Raw genomic sequence first — 19883 nt, forward strand, 5'->3', positions numbered from 1 at the left:
ATGGTATATAATTGGTATAGTTCCTAAGGAAGCTGGTTAACTTCTCTCTGAATAAACTTTGCACTGTGCTGGAAAGGATACATCATTAGGCCCAAGAAAGATTAAATGACATAAATGCTGATCCACCAGTAGTGGTGAGCGGACCCCAAAACTTGTAAATAGTGTGCTGTTTTCACGTTTGTGCAACATTATTCCAAATCAAAGTCAGACACACTAGAGAAATGTAATTCTAACACTCATAAAAACAGCATCCTTAATGTGTGATAATAGTCAATAAACCACAAATACTTGAAAAGTTTTATAACTTGATAAAATGAAGTCCTCGGAAGGGTAGAACTCTGACAATTTTAGATCAATTTTTACAGCATTCTGGAAAAGTGGTAAGAAAATTTTCAATGTTAGAAGTGATGACATAGACAAGTCTGAATGATTATAAGGTTTGAGTGCTTAGATATATGGTTTCTGCACAATGGAGAAAGAAGTGCATTCATAATGCTTTACAAAGCTAAAAGGTCTGCGAAGGCTAGTTGCTTTCAGTGCAGGTTATCAATGAAAGACATTTCACAAACACTTTTCTATTCTTGTACACAAAGTGTGTGAAATAAAGAACATTCCCCAGCCTGTGATCTGTAGAACACCAGTGTCCCATGAGACTTACTTGTACTCCATAGGGGATATTTAAAAAGGGTTCTCTAGTCAAATAATCCTGTGAATCTCTCTCTTGAAATTTCACAATCTAGGTTAGCATATTAAAGACTATGAGATTGGGGCCAGCGCTATGGTGCAGCAGGTTAATGCCCTGTCCTGCAGTGCTGCCATCCCATATGGGCGCTGCTCTGAGGCCTGACTGCTACAATCCAGCTCTCTGCTATGGCCTGGAAAAGCAGTGGAGGATGGCCCAAGTCCTTGGGCCCCTGCACCCACGTGGGAGACCCAGAGTGGGCTCCTGGCTTTGGATCGGCGCAGCTCCAGCCATTGCAGCCAATTGGGGAGTGAACCAGCGGATGGAAGACTTCTCTCTTTTCCTGCCTCTTCTCTCTCTATGTAACTCTGACTTTCAAATAAATAATAAAGAACTCTTTGAAAAAGAAAAGAGACTATGAGGTGACCCATAACAAATTAGAACCTCCCAAATTATTTGACCATAGATCCTTTCCCTTTTGTTTTCATTGATTCAACAATAGTAGTAAGAATAATAGCTATCATTTATTGGGTACTTACCGCAAATCACAAATAGTTTTATGTACTCCTTTATATGTAACAATCTCACAAAAACTCATGTGAGGAACATTGTCTACTCTTAGAAGAATAGGCTTTTTCTTCCTTGCTATCCACAAGGAATCTCACTGCGTTTTTTCACTTTAATTTTCATGCCTTACAACGAGTAAATGGTCCTTAGAATCCAGAAAAATAAACAGACAGTCCTTGCTTTGGTTCCTGTGATGACTTTTTTTTTTTGCATCTATTCTTGCTTGTATGTATCAAAATTCATACTGATCAATGAGCTCTGGGTTGCAAAAGAGGATTTAATTTTTGCACCTGTATGTCAGTCTTTGTCCAAATTAGACAAAAACATATGCCAAGTACAGCAGTTCCTGTGATGACTTTTCATGTTTTCTTCTGTTTTTACAGACATTTAAGTCAGAAGATGGGAATGAATCCATTCAGGTAAGCCAATGAGGTGCTTATTTTTAATCAAAACCATGAGGTATTGCTTTTAAAGCAAAATCTGCTTCAGCAAAATCTGCATATTATAAAAATACTTCTAAGATTTCTTTCCTATTTTTAACACTCAGAGAGATTTATTTATTTGAATAGAGCAGTTATAAGAGTTTAGTGTCATTCCATTCACAGATTTGAAGCCCTGCATTTAAAGAGTTACTGTGTTGGTTAGAGTTCTCCAGAGGAACAGAACCAACAGGTTCCTCAACACACACACACACAAGCACACACACACAGGGTATTTCAAAAAGTTTGTGGAAAATGGAATTAAAAGACAAGTTTATTTTGGTGCAAAAAATTTTTGAATCCATGACTATTTTTTATATGCATTTTCATGAACTTTTTGAATACTCTCTCATATGAGAAAACATGTTACAGGGATTGGCTAACACGACTGTGGAGGCCATCTGTAAGCTGGAGAACCAAGAAAGTCAGTGATGTTATCCAATCCGAGCCAAAGGCTTTAGAATCAGGCAAGCTGATGGCCACGTATGCAGGCTAGAGAACCTGCGGTGCCAGTGTCCCAGGGCAGGAGAGACAGATGGTCCTTGCTCAAACACAAACAGATTTGTCCTCCCTCTGTCATTTTGTTCTCTTCAGGCCTTCAGTGAACAGGATGATGTCCACCCGCATCAATGAGTGCCATCTTCTTCTCTCTTTTTTTTTTTAAGATTTATTTATCTATTTGAAAGGTGGAATTACAGAGGTAGAGATAGAGAAAAAGAGGTCTTCCATCTGCTGATTTTCCCCAAGTGGCCACAATGGCAGGAGCTGGGCCAATCCGAAGCCAAGAGCCAGGAGCTTCTTCTGGGTCTCCCCCGTAGGTTCAGGGGCCCAAGGACCTGGGCCATCTTCTACTGCTTCCCAGGCCATAGCAGAGAGCTGGATCAGAAGAGGAGCAGCCGGGACTTGAACCAGTGTCCATATGGGATGCTGGCTTTGCCTGCTATACAACAGCGCTAGCCCTGTGTCATCTTCTTTACTCAATCTATTGACTCAAATACTAATTTATTCCAGAAAAAATGTCCTACCAGCTACCTGAGCATCCTTTGGCCCAGTCAAATTGACACAAAATTAACCATCACAGTTATGTCCATTTTCAAAGAACGGAACATGTCCACAAATCAAATTACCAGTTTGCAAACCTTGGTCTGTAGAACAGAAAATTATGACTAAATTGCTTCATACATACTCTTTGCATCTGAAACTGATTTTTCCAGAGCATGGGGCAGCTTTGGATTTCTAGCCTACAATAGTGTTCCTGTACAAGAAATTTGGAGAGGCAATCTTACAGAAATAACCAACTTCTCGTGGAAATTGATATTTTCTCCCATTACTACCTGGAGAATCAGGGCTACTGAACAGTAATAATAATAATAATAATAATAATAATAATAATAATTACAACTACTTATCTTAGCACTTGCTCTGTGCAAGACAATCTCCCAAGTAATTTATATTATTAGCTCATTCAATACTCATAGTAACCATTTGACATAGAATCTATTGTTATCCCCATATTATAGATGTGGAAATGAAGGCAGAAGGAGATGAAGACCCTTGCCCAAGGTCACACAGCTAACAAGTAGAAGGGTTAATAAATGGTGCAGCAGCAAAGCCTCAAATCCAGGCAGCCTGGCTGAAGAGTTCTCACTCTTAGTCACATGACTGAGCTAAATGAGAGCTGTGTGCATTCCCTGGGTGCAGAACAAGGATAGCAGGAAGGTTGATGTCACCTCTGGAGCCTGAATGCATCTAGCTCCCTTCCTGAGAGCAGCCTTAGGCAGAAAATCCCCTGTTGGTGATGTTTCTCAGCATTGGTCCAACTTAATTGGAGAAACATTTAAAGGCTGAAACAAGATTTGGAAACAGATGCATAGAAATCATGTTAGAGCCTGTTTGGAAGAATGCTGGCACTGTTAATAGTAATAGAAAATCAGATCTTTGCCTCCAGGGACTTTAACATGGGTCCAGGAAAAAACAGAGTGTAAATATACCATTTTAATTCAATGAAGAAAATAGTATTGTTTGTTCCAGGTGCTATAAAAGGACAAAGGAAAAAGATTTATCCAGCTGGGTGAGGAAAGAAAATCATCCAGGAAAGCTTAAAAAAGGCAAAATCAATTTTCCAGGATCACAGATCAATAAACACACCATTTTATCTTTTAAAATCAACTAGCAAAAACTTTTCAAAATTATTGTCTCTGCTTGTTAAATAGAAATAAGCAATTCTGCTGGAGGTGAATCTAATTTTCAGGTTTTTCACATACATAGGAATATATAGAAGTCTTAGTGATCCAATTTAGTAAGCCATAATTTTATCATGAGAATATGAACAATGCAGAAACATTACATTAGATTTTTATTTACTTTTAAATGATTTAATTGATTTATTTGAAAGTCAGAGTTGCAGAAAAAGAGGGAAAGACAGAGACAAAGAGATCTTCCATCCACTGGTTCACTCCCCAGTTGGCCACAACAGCCAGGGCTGAGCCAGGCTGAAGTCAGGAGCCAGGAGCTTCATCCAGGTCTCCCACACGGGTGGCAGGGGCCCAAACAGTCGGGCTTTCCCCAGGCCATTTTCAGGGAGCCGGATTGGAAGTAGAGTAGTCAGTACAGGAACTAGTGCCTAAATGGATGCTTGTGTTGCAGGTGGTGGCCTGTTCTACCACATCTCAATGCCAGGCCCAAGATCAGATTTTTAGACAACTATGAAGCCGTATCTTGATTCCAGATACTATGAACATCATTGAAGATCATTCTTGAATTTCTTCTGATAGTGATTAGGGTTTTCGGTAGTGATTTAGGTAGATCTATGCAGTAGTATGTAATTCATGGATTATTGGAAGGAGTTTTAATGTAAGCATTTTAACAACAAAAAGACATTATGCCTCAAACATATTGAGGGCATAAAAATAACTCAACTCTTGAGCTTTTTAGAATATTTATGCTTAAACATGTAGTATAAAGTATTACTCATGACTTTTTTTTCCTAAAAGGATAGCAGCTGTGTTTCCTGTCTTACAATGAATATTCTCAACATTATCATATAGAAAAGAGGAGGACTACATTTAGAGTTCATGTAGAATAGGTATGGCCCATTTTTGGCAAAAAAATTTTTTTAAATCTGTGAATAGATATTTTGATAGAAAGAATCTATAGGTAATATGAGGGTATTTCAAAAAGTTCAAAAGGAATTTGAATTAAATACTAAGCTTATTTTGGTGCAAAAAAAATTTTAAAACCATCCATAATTTTTCGCAATACATATTTTCCAGGAACTTTTTTAAAAGTCATTCATAAATCTAATCTCTCCATTATATTATGTTTTCTCAGATTATATTTTATTTTCCATATATGAGAGGGTACTTCAAAATGTTCATGGAAAATAGGATTAAGGCCGGCGCCGCAGCTCACTAGGCTAATCCTCCACCTGCAGTGCCGGCACTCCAGGTTCTAGTCCCGGTTGGGGCGCCTGTTCTGTCCCGGTTGCTCCTCTTTCAGTCTAGCTCTCTGCTGTGGCCCGGGAGGGCAGTGGAGGATGGCCCAGTGCTTGGGCCCTGCACCCGCATGGGAGACCAGGAGGAAGCACCTGGCTCCTGGCTTCGGATCAGCACAGCGCGCTGGCCATAGCGGCCATTTGGGGGGTGAACCAATGGAAGGAAGACCTTTCTCTCTGTCTCTCTCTCTCTCTCTCTCACTGTCTAACTCTGCCTGTCAAAAAAAAAAAAAAAAGGAAAAAGAAAAGAAAAAAGAATAGAAAATAGAATTAAATGCTAAGCTGATTTGCATGGAAAACATTCTTGAAGTCCATGTATTTAACAGGTATTCAAAATGTGGACAATTTTTATTATGAAAAGCTATGTGCTGGATTTCAAAATTTTTCACACCCAAATAAACTCATCTTTTAATTCTATTTTGTATAAATTTTTTGAGGAACCCTCAATATGCAGTATTCTAAGGTTACCACTATAGGAATTCAAAAACCAAAACTTGATTCATTTATTCTATAACTATTTAGCAACTACCTCACATGTACCAGGCATCATTCTAAGAAGTACTGTGAAGGCAGCAGTGAAGAGGTAATGAAAGATTCTATTATAAGCTGGTAACATGAAATAAACAATGGATAATCCTGGATAATATTAGATGGCGATGAAAGCTACTTAAAAGGCAAAATAGGACAAGTTACTATAGATTGATAGAGGATTCTGTCTTATAGTGCCCAGTGATAGTGTTTATGTGATACTTGGAAAAAGACATACCTAAAGTGAAGGGACACCAACGATATCCACGGCAAGGGTGCCCAGAGAGGAAAGGCCCTGAGGCAGGAGCCTGCTTGCAGAGGGTGTGGGAAAGTGACAGGGGAGCTTACATCCTGGGACTAGACAGGAAAGGCAGTGAGGCGCTATATCACAAAGGGTCTTAGTGCACAGCTTGTGGAGGCTGGAAGACTCAAAACCATTCACGGCTTCTTCCTTGCTTCTGGTAGGAAAGTCAGGGAATTGTTTTAAGAAGAAGAATGGCATGATCAGAATTTTATTTTGAAAAGACTTTTCTAGATGCTGTATGAAGAATGAAGAGAAAGAAAAGTGTTGAAGAATAGAGAAAATTATAAGACTATGTCTAAATGATATTCTAAACATATATGTGCAGTTGTATCATTATGAGTTACATTAAGACATAACAAAGTGCAAGGGAAGTAGTATTATATTCTTAGAACTGTATCTATGAACTACATGGAATCTATCTCTTATGTTATACTACATTAACATGAGAATTGATGAGAATTTTATGTAGTAATTCTTATGCATTTGCTGTGGCCCTGAGAATCTAAGGTATTAAAAAATTCCTTAAAATTAAATATAAAAATATATAACAAAGTATATAATTATTATAAACATATATGTGTAAAATACATATATACAATAATATATATTGTTAAATACAAAGAATATCATTTTATTCATAATAAACATGATTATAATGCATTTTATAATTATGGTGTCTAATACCTGTTCTATAATACTGTACCTCAAAATTCCCAGAAAAGGATAAAGATGGCACAGAGTAAGCAGGTAGCTATAGAACTGGAAGTACTCGTGTGAGGTGAATGCTTTGGAGTTATGTGGAACAGTACTTGCCAGTGAATTTTTCTGTGGAATGTGACAGTCTAAGAGGGCTCCTGGAGGAATCCTAAGTTTTAGCCTGGGAAACAAGATGAGCAATGATGCTTTCTACTGAGAAGGATAAGTATAAGGTGAAGCAAGTGTGGGTGATGGGGCTGAAAGTCAAAAGGTCTATTCTGGATATACAGTAAATCTGAGATGTGCATTTGCCAGTATATAGTAAATGTTAAATAAGGCACTGGATATACACATCCAAATTTCAGGGAAGTCAGGTTGGAATTTAAGGGTATTTAAAGATATGATGAGCTAAATAGTGAGTAGGGAGAAAAGGACTACAATTCTACATTTTAGATTTTTCCAACATTTGGAAATCCAGAGAAAGCAAAATGGGCAAAGGAGCCATTGGCGAGATAAGAAGAAAGCCAGGAGGGTGACATTGTGTCAGCAAGGCAATGTCCTTTGTCAGGACCTGCCAAGAAGCACAAGTCACAGGAGAGCTAAGAACTGACCATTGTATTCGACATGCTCTTCCTTCTCCTGGAATGCTGTTCCAGATGTCCACAGAGGTGATAACCTCTCCTTCTAGTCTTTACTCAAAAGTTACATTCTTGGCGACACTAGCAATGGCCATTTTATCAAACTATGAACCCACCTCCGAGTTATTTGTAGCCCTTTTCCTTCCCTACTTCTTCTCCTTAGCATTTGAGCACCATGCGAAAACTAGAAGCTTACTTATCCTACTTATTTATTTCCCTCAATAGACTATAAAATCCATAGAGACAGGGATTGGGTCTGTTTTATTCACTGAAGCTTCATTAGTGCCGAGAACGGTGCCTGGTGTTGAGTTGGCACTCAGCACTCATTGTATACTGATAGAATGAATTAAACCTTCAAAGAACGGGGCCATCAAAGATGGAGGTACCTTTCTCTGAAGGGAGGAGAGAACTTCCACTTTGACTATGACCCTATCGGAATAAGATCAAAGTCGGCGAACTCTAAAGGCTTCCATAGCCTTGGCAACTCATGACTAGAGCCTAGAGAGATTACTGATGCCATAAACAAGAGTGTCAAATTGTTAAGTCAACAACAGGAGTCACTGTGTACTTACATCTCATGTGGGATCTGTCCTTAATGTGTTGTCCAATGTGCAGTGATGCTATAACTAGTACTAAAACAGTATTTTTACACCTTGTGTTTCTGTGTGGGTGCAAACTGATGAAATCTTTACTTAGTATATACTGAAGTGATCTTCTGTATATAAAGATAATTGAAAAAAAAACCTGGTGTTAAATTGGAAATTGCATAGAAAATTAATTTTTTAAAAATATCATGTAGGATCTCTGTCTTTAAGGTGCTATACACTATTATTTAATGCTATAACTAGTACTCCAACAGTATTTTTTCACTTTGTGTTGCTATATGGGGGCAAACTGTTGAAATCTTTACTTAATATATACTAAACTGATCTTCAGTGTATAAAGAGAATTGAAAATGAATCTTGATGGGAATGGAAGGGGAGAGGGAGTGGGAAAGGGGAGGGGTGCGGGTGGGAGGGAAGTTATGGGAGGGTGGAAGCCATTGTAATCCATAAGCTGTACTTTGGAAATTTATATTCATTAAATAAAAGTTTAAAAAAATTTTTAAAAAAAGAATGAATTAAACCTTCAATCACTGTGCTGAAGTAGGAGCCTAACACTGTTAACTTTTTTTTTTTAATCAAAACATACCTTTAGGCATAGGCTTATCTTCCTCTAGCAAAAGCTATTATGTAAAAGGAAGCAAATATTTGCACATGTCTCAAAAATGTGGCAAGATTACCTTGCTAAAAACCAAAGGCCAGCTGTAAACCTTTGTGTTAAGCTTTGATGATGCAAGGATATATAAAGCAGAGCCATCACTCTTCAGGTACATTCAGTCTGGTGGTGAATGAAGCTGGTAAACAGGAAAACTACAGTATAGTAAGATAAGTTCAAACAAAGGTAGGGCCACGAGAGGTCTAATCAAAGTGAGTAGAGGCCTAGACAGGTAGAGAATTGAGTCAGATTTCACCTGTGCATGACAGTGAAAACAAAATCAAAAAATATCTACAACTTGAATAAGCCATTTGTTCACTGAATACTTACTTATTTCTTAGCATCATTCTAGGCAACCACGCAGGGTTCACAATCTACTTTGTGTGAGATCAGTTCTTCAGAGGAGCAGCTGTGGAAATGTTTTACAAGTTCTGAGTCACTCAACTGTGGGTGACTTTGCTGCTCATCACACCAGCCCACTGTGAGGCTGCTCTACAACGTTTCCCTGGTTCTTCGTGAAAAGTGCTTACTGAACCCCATCTCTGGCCCAGTGGTTACTGAGAAAGCACACGGTTTTATTGGAGCAAAGCAGTCAACTAAACTAAACACATTTTGTAAAGAAAAGCATTTATTTAGCTTTGGCCTTGCAAACTCAGACATGGCACTGGAAAGCGAGAAGCTGCTGACAAAAAAAAATGGTTGTCATAACATTTCAACATGAATTTTTAATCTAGAGATAATTCATTTCTAAGTACTGTCTATCTCCCGTATGATTTTACATCCCAGTGAAATATGCCAACTTCCAAGTGGAAGGGACCCTAAGGAACTAGGTGCCTTTGGACTAAAGCAAGATAAGGAAAAATATTGCAAAGGCCAATGCTGAAATTCCTTATAATATACCTGGGAGTCACTTTAAGCATAAACCAATAGGGGAAGAGTCATAAGTTTTCCTGAAAAATTCTATAAATGTTTGTGCTCTTAATAGAAGGCAATCTTAGGCCATCAAGACACAAAGACCATTACACTGGATCTTTTCTCACATCTTCCTGATCTACGGTATTCTCTCACCAACTGAGCCCAGTGACAGACACTCTCCGACTCTACAGTGTTGCTGATTTGGAAGAGGATTCTTAATAAAGTTAACCAATTAAGCAAGATCCTTGCAAGGTTCTCAATATTCCTCTAGTTGTCAAAGTTAGAATGCCTTTGAAAATAGTGCTTGAAAAAAAAAAGAAAAAAATAGTGCTTGGGATTCTAATAAAAAGTTAGGAGCAAAATTCAGAAATGTGTTCAAATGAATGATGTCCAGGAAAACGTAAAATGACAAGAAAATGCAATCCTTCCCACCCACCTCTTACACAAATTCTTCAAATCCTCATTTCAGTTTGTCAATACATACCGGAAGAAGGAGTGTTTGAATAAGTGAATGAGGAGATTTCTGGGATCAACCACGCTTGTGGTGGAGAAACAACAGATGTGTGGTGAACAAAACCAATCAGTCAAAGGGCAGAGGCAGTCTCAGTGAAGGACATGATTTTTGGGGGTGGATGGGCAATGACACCACTTCAGAGGAGGCTCTAGTGGTCTGTGATCTCAAAACTGTTCATGCGTAATGCACTACTGTTTCCCTGTCCCAGCTGCCAACTCCTCTTATGTGAAAGGTACGGATGAATAAAACTAAATTGTCATGTGATGTCTTGTCAAGAAAGCCAGTACCACAGTACTCATCTATCTTAAATTTCTTTCTCTCCACACCTACAAATGCATCTATTTCTACAGTTCTAGTACTTCACAGTAGATAAAATTAACCAAATCTTCAACAAAATCTAAAACCTATTTCTCCTTTACTTAAAAAGGCAATAAAAATGGTGGATATATGTCTATAAAAAATTAATGCGCCAAACTGTCATTACCCAGAGGATCCAACTTTGAGATACATGGAAAGATCAAATATAAAGAACTATTTGTTCTTTGTGAGTTCCAGATTGCTTGGGTATACTTTTTGAGAAATAAAAAAAAGTTCTCTGTTTTTTTTTTTTTTGAAAGTTCTCTGTTACAAAAGGAAGAGAAGATTGACATGTGTCTATCTATTTGGTCAGGTCTATTTAGTCTTCATGGGAGAAATCAGAGCACACAGTCCTTCTTTAAATAAATTTAAATGGTGTAGTAATGCTACAAGTGTCCCCCACCATAGTCCCATTGGTTCTCATCTCGACACTGTGAGGGCTGCTTAGTGTGAACACTTTAGAAACCCTACATGGGATTTTCCTCTGACATAGAACAAGTTCCACAGCTCTCCGGACAAGCCAGAAGTGCAGAGTTAGCAACCACAGACGCAGCAATCCACAAACAACAGGTAAGGATGGATATGTACCCAGCTTCTCCCCGCCTCCCAGTTGCGATAGCTCCAAGGAGGGCTCCACAGAATTGCCCAGAGCTCCTTGGCAGGACTGGGTCCTGGGTATGTCCCGGGAGTGAGCTGATGACATAATGTCTAGTGTCTTCTTCCCCTTCTCTCACTTCTTGACTCTTCCCCTGTTCCTCCTGAGATCACCTCCCAGACGACCTGCTCTGCACTTTACTCCTTGCATCTAGGTTAAGAAAACACAATCTAAAGCACAAGGAAAGAATTTGTGCTTCTGTTGTATACAGTTTAGGTTTCTAAGTGTGGAACAGAGCTCACATATAAACAGTATACCTTGGAAGAGACTTTGAAGTAGTCCACTGTTGGGCAAGCAGAAGTTATAACAGGACCTCTGTTTCTCCCCAAGAGGGATTAACAGCCAAGGGAATTGCTCTCCTTCTGATAAAAGAAAATGTGTGTGTGAGTGTGTGTGTGTGTGTGTGTGTGTGTGAAAATAAGTATTTTCTGGCATTTATCAGCCAGAGCAACACTGTGACCCTGGAAAGAATAAAAACAAATGAAGTGATCTTTACACTTTCTTTGAATTATTGCCTGGAAGCAACGCTACAGCCTCAGAGAAGGAGACACTGGGTCTACTGGCAGTGAGGAGGCAAGGGTTCAGGGAGCCTGGGGCCCAGGACCAGAAAAGAGAGAGCTGCAGAGAAAGCTCCAGCAATCTAAAGAGAAACATCTTGGAGGCTTTGGCAGAGTACACTTCAGCACACCCCTGGATTAAAACTCCACAAGGCTCCCAGAAAGCACCTTCTGGGAGCTCAGTTCTTGGAGCTCAAAACAGGCTGGGGACCGTCTGTCCTCTCAGCAGCCAGAGCAGAGCAAACAATGGGAATCTTTGCAGCTTGAGAAGGAGTCTTGAGAGGGGGTCACCTAAGTGACGCAGCTAAATTAGTCTTAAGTTAAAGCTCCTCTGGCCAGCCAAAATAAAGCACAAAAGCAGGATTCAAAAAGGTCAGCCTGATCTTAGCTTAATTATGTATTACATTGTGAAGGAACAAAAACATCACGATGTTCAAAATATGTAGCATCCAACAAAAAATTACCAGGTAACCAGAGTAGCAGAAAATTATGACTGTAAGCAGGAGAAATTAAAAAAAATCAATCCATACAAACAGACCTAGAAATAGCAGAAAGGAAGGAATTAGCAGACAAAGCCCTTAAAGCAAATATTATGTTCAAGTACACAGAAAAAATGCCTATGAATGAAAAATTGTTTTGATTTAGTTCTCTGTAGATAACTAGGTAGGAAAGGCAGGTAACTGGGTTTAGGAAAATGGAGATGAAGGAAGTGGCCAGTATTCTGCTTCTGTTTCCCCCCACAAAGTGAAGGTTGATTGTTGGTGTTAATGTAAACTTTGATTTTTTAAAAACAATTTCTTTTTGTTTTACACTGAGTCAGAAAAATTATTTTAATAGTAACAAAGCATCTCTTTTTACAGAATTAATATAAAATAGCAGTCAATTTCTCCATAATTATCAGAATTATTTGTACTTGAGGTCTTGGCTAAGTGGGGCTGAAATCAATAAAAGGTCTTGGACTGTTGGCTCAGAAATCATGCTAGGAAGCCTGCCCTGCTGACGTCCATCATACTTAGCCCTCATGAGATGACCCAGTCCTTAAAAAATATTAACCTTCTTTCTCTAGTCATTCTTTGGAGGCTTGAGGTGAATTTGGCAGTGTTCATTAAACACCTTCCAGCTCCTGTCATTTATGGCTTCCTCAACATTTAGTCCAGACTGCATCCATTTCAACTTTGATCTTTCCTAAGTTGCTTTAATAATGTTAAATCATCCAAATTCTTTCCTCTTTCTTCTCGGAGGTTTCTCACTACTTCTGAGGTCTGGGCTATACAATTTTTTTATGACTCTGTCCCTACTGGCATAGCTGCTATTGAAGATTCAGAAAGCTGTTTACAGGTTTGGCTGTCATCAATTTTCCATGCAAAGGAAGCTGTTGGAACCATAGTGTTTAATGCAGGAACTATTCTGTCATTAATTGTCCTCAACACCTTGAGTAATTCCTAGAACTTGGTGAACTCCTCACAGTTCTCACCACCACTGGGCACCACTGTATTGGACCCAAACAACAAAAATAACAAAATTGTTATTTTTATATATTTGAGAGGCAGAGACAGACAGTTCCTAACCACTGGTTCACTCCTCAAACACCAAACTCCCACAACAGCCATGACTAAGCCAGGCCAAAGCTGGAAGCCAGGAACTCTCAGATCCCTCAAGAGATTGGCAGGGACCCAACTATTTGAGCCATTACCACTGCCTCCCAGGGCTTTTGCATCAGCAGGAAGCAGCAGACAGGGGCTGGAGCCAAGTATTAAGCCCAGGCACTCCAATATGTGACACAGGCATCTTAAGCAGCATCTTAACACAAGGCTAAATGCTCATGCCTGTTTGAATACTTGTGAGCTGTGACCTTCTTGATATATGTCTAAAATGATAGTCAATTTAATGGCATAATAGACAGCTAGCAATTAGGCCAAAATAAGAAAATTCCTTTTTCAGGATAAAAATAATAACAATTATTAAGTGGGTAAATATTCATTAAAAGCTATTTTTAAAAGAACTTTAAGGGGCCAGTGCTGTGGCATAGTGGATAAAGCCACAGCCTACAGTGCTGGCATCCAATATGGGCACCGGTTCAAGACCCAGTTGCTCCACTTCCAATCCAGCTCTCTGCTATGGCCTGGGAAGGCAGTGGAAGATGGTCCAAGTGCTTGGGCTCTGCACCCACATGGGAGACCTGGAAGAAACTCCTGGATCCTGGCTCTGTATTAGCACAGCTCCGGCCATTGTGGCCAACTGGAGAGTGAACCAGCAGATGGAAGATCTCCCTCCCTCTCTCTCTCTCTCTCTTTCTCTGCCTCTCTTTCTCTCTCTGTGTAACTCTTTCAAATAAATAAATCTTTTTTAAAAAAAAAAAAAAAGAACTTTAAGTAAAAAAAAAAAAAACCTTCAAGTAAAAATTAGAAGGAAAAGAGATTACAGACTTGATTTTGGCAACATACATTTAAAATCATCTCATCACCTTGGGCTACATTCTGAAAGTTTGCATCAGCCCTAAAGTTCATAGGTTGAAATCCTACCCCCCAAGGTGGCAGTATTTGGAGGCGTGGTTTGAGGGAGGTAATTGAGTCATGGGGCACAGATGTCATGAATGAGGTCTCTCAGGAGGAAGCTGGAGTAATCCCTGGTTCCTATCAAATTACAGCAAAAAGGAAGCAGGCTGTCACCAAACACCACATCCTCATGGAGCTTGATCTCGGGCTTCCCAGCCCCCAACACTGTAAGAAACCTGCTTCTGATATTTATCAGCAACCCAGTCTCCAGTGGTCTGTTGCAGCAGCCTGAAAGGACCAAGAAGATTGGCAAATTTATTTTCCAAGCTTCCTTCCTCTTAAACCATCAAGACTAGTCCTAAAGGCAAAGACTAGAAATTACCATATTAAGCTATTTACAAGGAAAGCTTCTGGGAGAGAGACTTAATTATAGTATCGGGAACAGAAACACTACTCTTAATCACCGTTCATGAATTTGCCAAACTGGAATGTACAGTAAACAGTATTCACATCTTCCAAGGAAATAATAACACATTTCTTTTTCTTTTTTTTAAATACAGATAGAGTTAGACAGTGAGAGAGAGAGAGAGAGAGAGAGAGAGAGAGAGAGAGAAAGGTCTTCCTTCCATTGGTTTACCCCCCAAATGGCTGCTATGGCTGGCGCTGTGCTGATCCGAAGGCAGGAGCCAGGTGCTTCCTCCTGGTCTCCCATGCGGGTGCAGGGACCCAAGCACCGGGCCATCCTCCACTGCCTTCCCAGGCCACAGCAGAGAGCTGGACTGGAAGAGGGACAACTGGGACTAGAACCCAGTGCAAGTATGGGATGCTGGTGCCACAGGCAGAGAATTAACCAAGTGAGCCATGGCGCCGGCCCCATAGCACATTTCTTTTAAAAAGAGTTCGTGAGGATTGATTAGTTAACATTTGCAAAGAATTTTTTTCATCTTTTTTTATTTAATAAATATAAATTTACAAAGTACAATTTTTGCATTGTTGTGGCTTTTTCCCCCATACCCTCCCTCCCACTTGCAACCATCCCATCTCCCAATCCCTCTCCCATCCCACTCTTCATCAAGATTCATTTTCAATTATCTGGTGAAATGCTTCCTTTAAGTGTCACTGAAATCCTTAAACCAAGAGGCGATCAGTGTTACCTTGATACGGTTTTTAAAAGCTTCATTAGCCAGTGTCATGCAAATATCTAACTTTTTCATATTAGAATTAAAATTTGAGCCCTCAAACAAGCAAAAAAAACATCTCACTTCTTGTTTTTAAACCCTTAAAATATCATTCAGATCAGTTTAGGATTTTCAAAGGAAAAAATGCAAATCTTAGGCATGATACTATTAAAATATTGAGACACATTTACTGTTCAGAATTTGATGCCACACACAAACACTGAACCTAAAATTCCCAAACAAAGAAAAAAGGTTTAGAACCAAACAAAATACTTAAAATTTTCAGAGTGGCTTCCACACTCCATGTGGTTTATTTGTAGAGCTTCCTTTACATGTCCTCTCACAAAGCAATGGGATATCTGGCATTGAATTGCTTCTGGAGCTTGATTGTTTGATTTGCATATTTGCCTTTCCATCCTCTGGAATATGGGACAACTGGGAACCATAACTATGTACCTCTAAGTTCAGATACTTTGAGCAAAAAGTGAGAGTCTCACTCTCCATGGTAGCTTCTGTCATCAATTGTCCCGTTCACCTTGAGTAATTCCCAGAAGTCAGTGAACTTCTCAGAGTTCACACTGACACTGGGCACTGCCATATTGGACCCAGGCAATGTCTTTATTTTTATATATTTGAGAAGCAAAGAGACAGACAGCTCCCAACTGCTGAGGAAGAGAAATCAAATTTTGAAAATACAGGAAACAAGCCAAGCCAAGAGCCTGGTGTGGCAGGTGGAGGAGGCAGTTCCAAAAAAAGAGGCAAGGAGGGCATGAAGTGTAATTTGAAAGGCATTTGAGCAAGTTCCACACAAGAGTTCAAAGCAGCGGAGCAGGGTTTCTCAGTTGTGAACATTTTCTACCAAAGAAGTCCGTGATGTGGGGGCTGCCGGACATGTTGTAAGATCCCTTAGCAGCATCGCTGGCCCCTGCCCTCACAATGCTAGCAGCAGCCCCACCTACCCCTTTGCTAACCTGAAATGACTTCCCACATCACCTGATCCCGGAGAAAAGAGGGGACGAGGCATGCAAGATTTTTTCCCACTTGAGAACCAGGGACATGATTTGAAACAAGGAGAAAAACAATACTGGAAATGCCTGCCCAAGCTAACCAAGAGGACTTTTCATTGTGAAGAGGTGCAGGGGATGGCCAGTCTACGAATTAGAAATGTCAAATGACACCACCAGAACCTTTGATGAACTTGTTCCACTGGCTGGGTGGGGGAGGGGAGGGTAGTGCTGATGACAGAGCCACCTTTGAGTGGGATCTTCTGGAAAGATACACTGAGAGCCCCAGCAGCAGACATCAACTGCCTTAGAAGCTGTTGCTAATACTCTTAGAGAGGGGGTCATGGGAGTGGGCTGTGACACTCTGCAGGGAAGTGAACATTCTGCGGGGCTTCTCCCAGGGAATTTAACGAGCTTATCTATAAGAAGCTCCTTGCAGGGAATCCACTGCGTTTCATTTCATTCTTTAGGTAGGTGTTGCACACTCAGTGTGTGTCAGGCCCTGTGTTAGCTTCAGGAACACAATGATGAAAACAGTCTACCCTCAAGCAACATAAGCTGTAGAGAAAAGCACAGTTATGACAAATCTCATCCTCAGATCTGGTGTGAAGACATGACCCAGGCGAAGAGGGTCTCTCTTCTCCACACTCACAACCACCACACAACTACAACTTAAAAATTACAGTGCTTTTCATTTTTCAAAAGCAAAAACTGCTTAGCTTTTCTCTCTATTCAGATGCTTTTGTGTTTATTCTCTCATTTTAAACTTCTCTGCCATTTCACTGGCATTTCAGGCAGCTGCTTTTTTTCCATGTCAGAGCAATCAATATAGCAATGTTTTTTAAAAGCAAAAAAGCAGTGCAGTTACAATTTTTTTTTTTTTTTTGGCTGGCATGCATGTGCACAATCATTCAGATTTGCATGATGGTGCTAACCAGCCAAAGTCATCAAGCCTTTCTGAAAAAGCAGTTGAGTCAGGAACGATGGATGTGCTGTCATTCCCCATTTGTGCCCAGCTGCCTAATAACAGCAAGGTAACATCAGTAATAACATATAAGCATGGCTAGCTAGGGAATGTACACTCCAATTACCCATATTTCTAAATTCACTACGAGCAAAACGCTCACTATTTTTCACATATGATGCACAGCACCATCTTCAGCGGCATTAAGCCAGTCTTTGTACACTAGTCATTAGTATTCAGAATATGAAACAATTGCTTGGAACAGGAAACTCAGAAGCCAGACATTTGGCAACATCACAGAGAGTTCACTGCTGAAGTCAACTGGCAAAGGGACGCTGGACTGACAGCAACTGGCCTGTGTTGCCATGGAAACACCAGTGAACTGTGCTAGTAAATAGGTTGAGTTCTCTCACCTGCCAGCACATAAATTCAGAATTTACTGCTGGTTTTTAAATCCACTATGTGTAAGAGACCTATCTATGAAGTAAACACGAGAACGCACTCAGATTCTGAAAATCATTTACAAGCATTTGTAAAAACATCTGAATCTTACAATATCCAAACAGAATTAAATATAAATGTACCAAATAGCCAATACATGCCAGTCCACCCCTTCATTTTAACATGTATTTATTTTGCCAAAAACTGGTTTCTAAAATATATAAATAAAATGAAAATGGTAAGGATATAGGGATAAAATTTATTACCAAGAAAAAGTCTCAAATTCATGGTAAGGATTCAAACCACGTTTTTATTTCAACTCACATGTGTTTTAAATTTCTTTCATCATCAGTCATAGCCAAATGAGCCAAGTAAAGTTGCCTCTTGCCCGCTTTAGACTCAAACAATACATCAAAGGAATCCCTGTCTTAATAATTATAATAATTATTACTCCTAACTTACAAACACATAAAGTATGACAGAAGAAAAATATGTTGACTCCAGCAATTTAGGAGAAATGCCATGGTTAAGCCTCAAATTCTCAGCTTTCTTCATCCATATCTCTTCTACCTCATTCTACCTTCACTAAGTTTCTTCCTTCAACTCTTTTTTTTTTTTAATATTTATTTATTTGAAAGAGTTACAGAGAGGCAGAAGGAGAGAGAGAGAAAGAGACAGAGAGAGAGAGAGATCTGGCATCTGCTGGTTTACTCCCTAAATGGCTGAAACAGCCAGGGCTGGGCCAGGCCAAAGTCAGAAGCTTCATCCAAGTCTCCCATATGGGTGCAGAGGCCCAATGATTCAGGCCACCTTCCACTGCTTTCCCAGGCCATTAGCAGGGAGCTGGGTTGGAAGTGGAGCAGCATATGGGATGCTTGCACTGTAGGGGGTGGCTTAAACTACTGAGCCACAGCTCTGGCCCCCTTCAATTCTTTACAACTTCACACTAAACTATTTTTTTCTCTAAAGACTACAAGAGAAAAAGATATATTTTGTTCTCAGCAGCCAATTCCTCCTTATGAACAATGACTACTATATCCATCCCTCTCTTTTCTCTAATTTCTGCATTCAAGTATCAGAAAACATTTACCAAGCCAATATCTATACATCAGGTGCTATGCGCTTGCCAAAGAAGGAAATGATACAAAGATGAATAAATTAGATTTGCTTCTTATGAAGAACTACTCTAGTGCATAAAAAAAATGGAATAAAAGTAGATATACAACAATTTGGTAAAAGTAGATCAAAAGTACATGGGAAGTGCTGGTGCTGTGGCGTAGCAGGTAAAGCTGCCACCCACAGTGCCTGCATCCCATATGGGTGCCGGCTCAAGTCCCAGCTGCTCCACTTCTGATCTAGCTCTCTGCTAGGGCCGGGGAAAGCAGTGAAAGATGGCCCAAGTCCTTGGGCCCCTGCACCTGAGGGGGAGACCTGCAGGAAGCTCCTGGCTTCTGGCTTCAGAATGGTGCAGCTCCAACTGTTGTGGCCAATTGGGGAGTGAAGCAGTGGATGGAAGACCTTCTGTCTTTGCCTCTCCTATCTCTCTGTGTAACTCTGACTTTCAAATGAATGAATAAATCTTTTTTTAAAAAAAGTACATTGCGAACATTATTAAAACAAATTTTGCCTAAGAAAATAGACAATGTCAAACAGAGAGAGTAGTATTTTCACTGTATCTGAAGGAGTAAACAGGAATTTTAAATATGCCAGTTGCAAGGGCAGGTGCTAAAATATAATTTTCAAAATGTTAAAAAGAAATTAATCTTGTTCAGATATAAAATGAGCGTGTGCCAAGTGTTTTATTGGGCTTACGCACATTTATATCCTCTAGCAGACAAAATTCAGTTGCACTGCCATGAACAGGAATCATTTATAGTGCCACAGACGAATCATTTACAAGACTATCAGTTTTCTCCAGTGTTAACTTCTACCACTACAAAGTTGTAAAATAGTCTAGTCAGTAGAAAGTGAATTAACTCCGCACTCCCCTAAAGGATCAACAATCCCCAAAGGGTCCTCTATATAATCGTTGGTAATCCCTTTAGTCTGTTTCCAAGTCTTGAACAATTTTTCCTGACAGAGGCAGTCCAGATTAGGAGGGAAATACACTTTAAAAAAATAAAGAGATATGGAAAAGTAAGTATTTGGCTATGACTGAA

At 39.7% G+C, this 19883-nt stretch overlaps 1 protein-coding gene, 1 non-coding gene and 1 pseudogene across 2 annotated transcripts in view; all 3 read right to left on the minus strand.

The window, feature by feature from the left end:
* MAPK10 (mitogen-activated protein kinase 10) overlaps positions 1–19883 on the minus strand; it is a 456407-nt gene that overhangs the window by 243291 nt on the left and 193233 nt on the right. The gene's annotated exons all lie outside the window — the stretch shown is intronic.
* On the minus strand, positions 1462–1588 carry LOC133766134 (small nucleolar RNA SNORA40). Its single transcript, XR_009866685.1, has one exon. It is a non-coding gene; the product is annotated as a small nucleolar RNA SNORA40 (small nucleolar RNA).
* On the minus strand, positions 12705–16208 carry LOC133765325 (protein MIX23-like; annotated as a pseudogene).

The sequence above is a fragment of the Lepus europaeus genome, chromosome 8 (genome assembly GCF_033115175.1).
Source record: "Lepus europaeus isolate LE1 chromosome 8, mLepTim1.pri, whole genome shotgun sequence".
Lineage (NCBI taxonomy): Eukaryota > Metazoa > Chordata > Mammalia > Lagomorpha > Leporidae > Lepus > Lepus europaeus.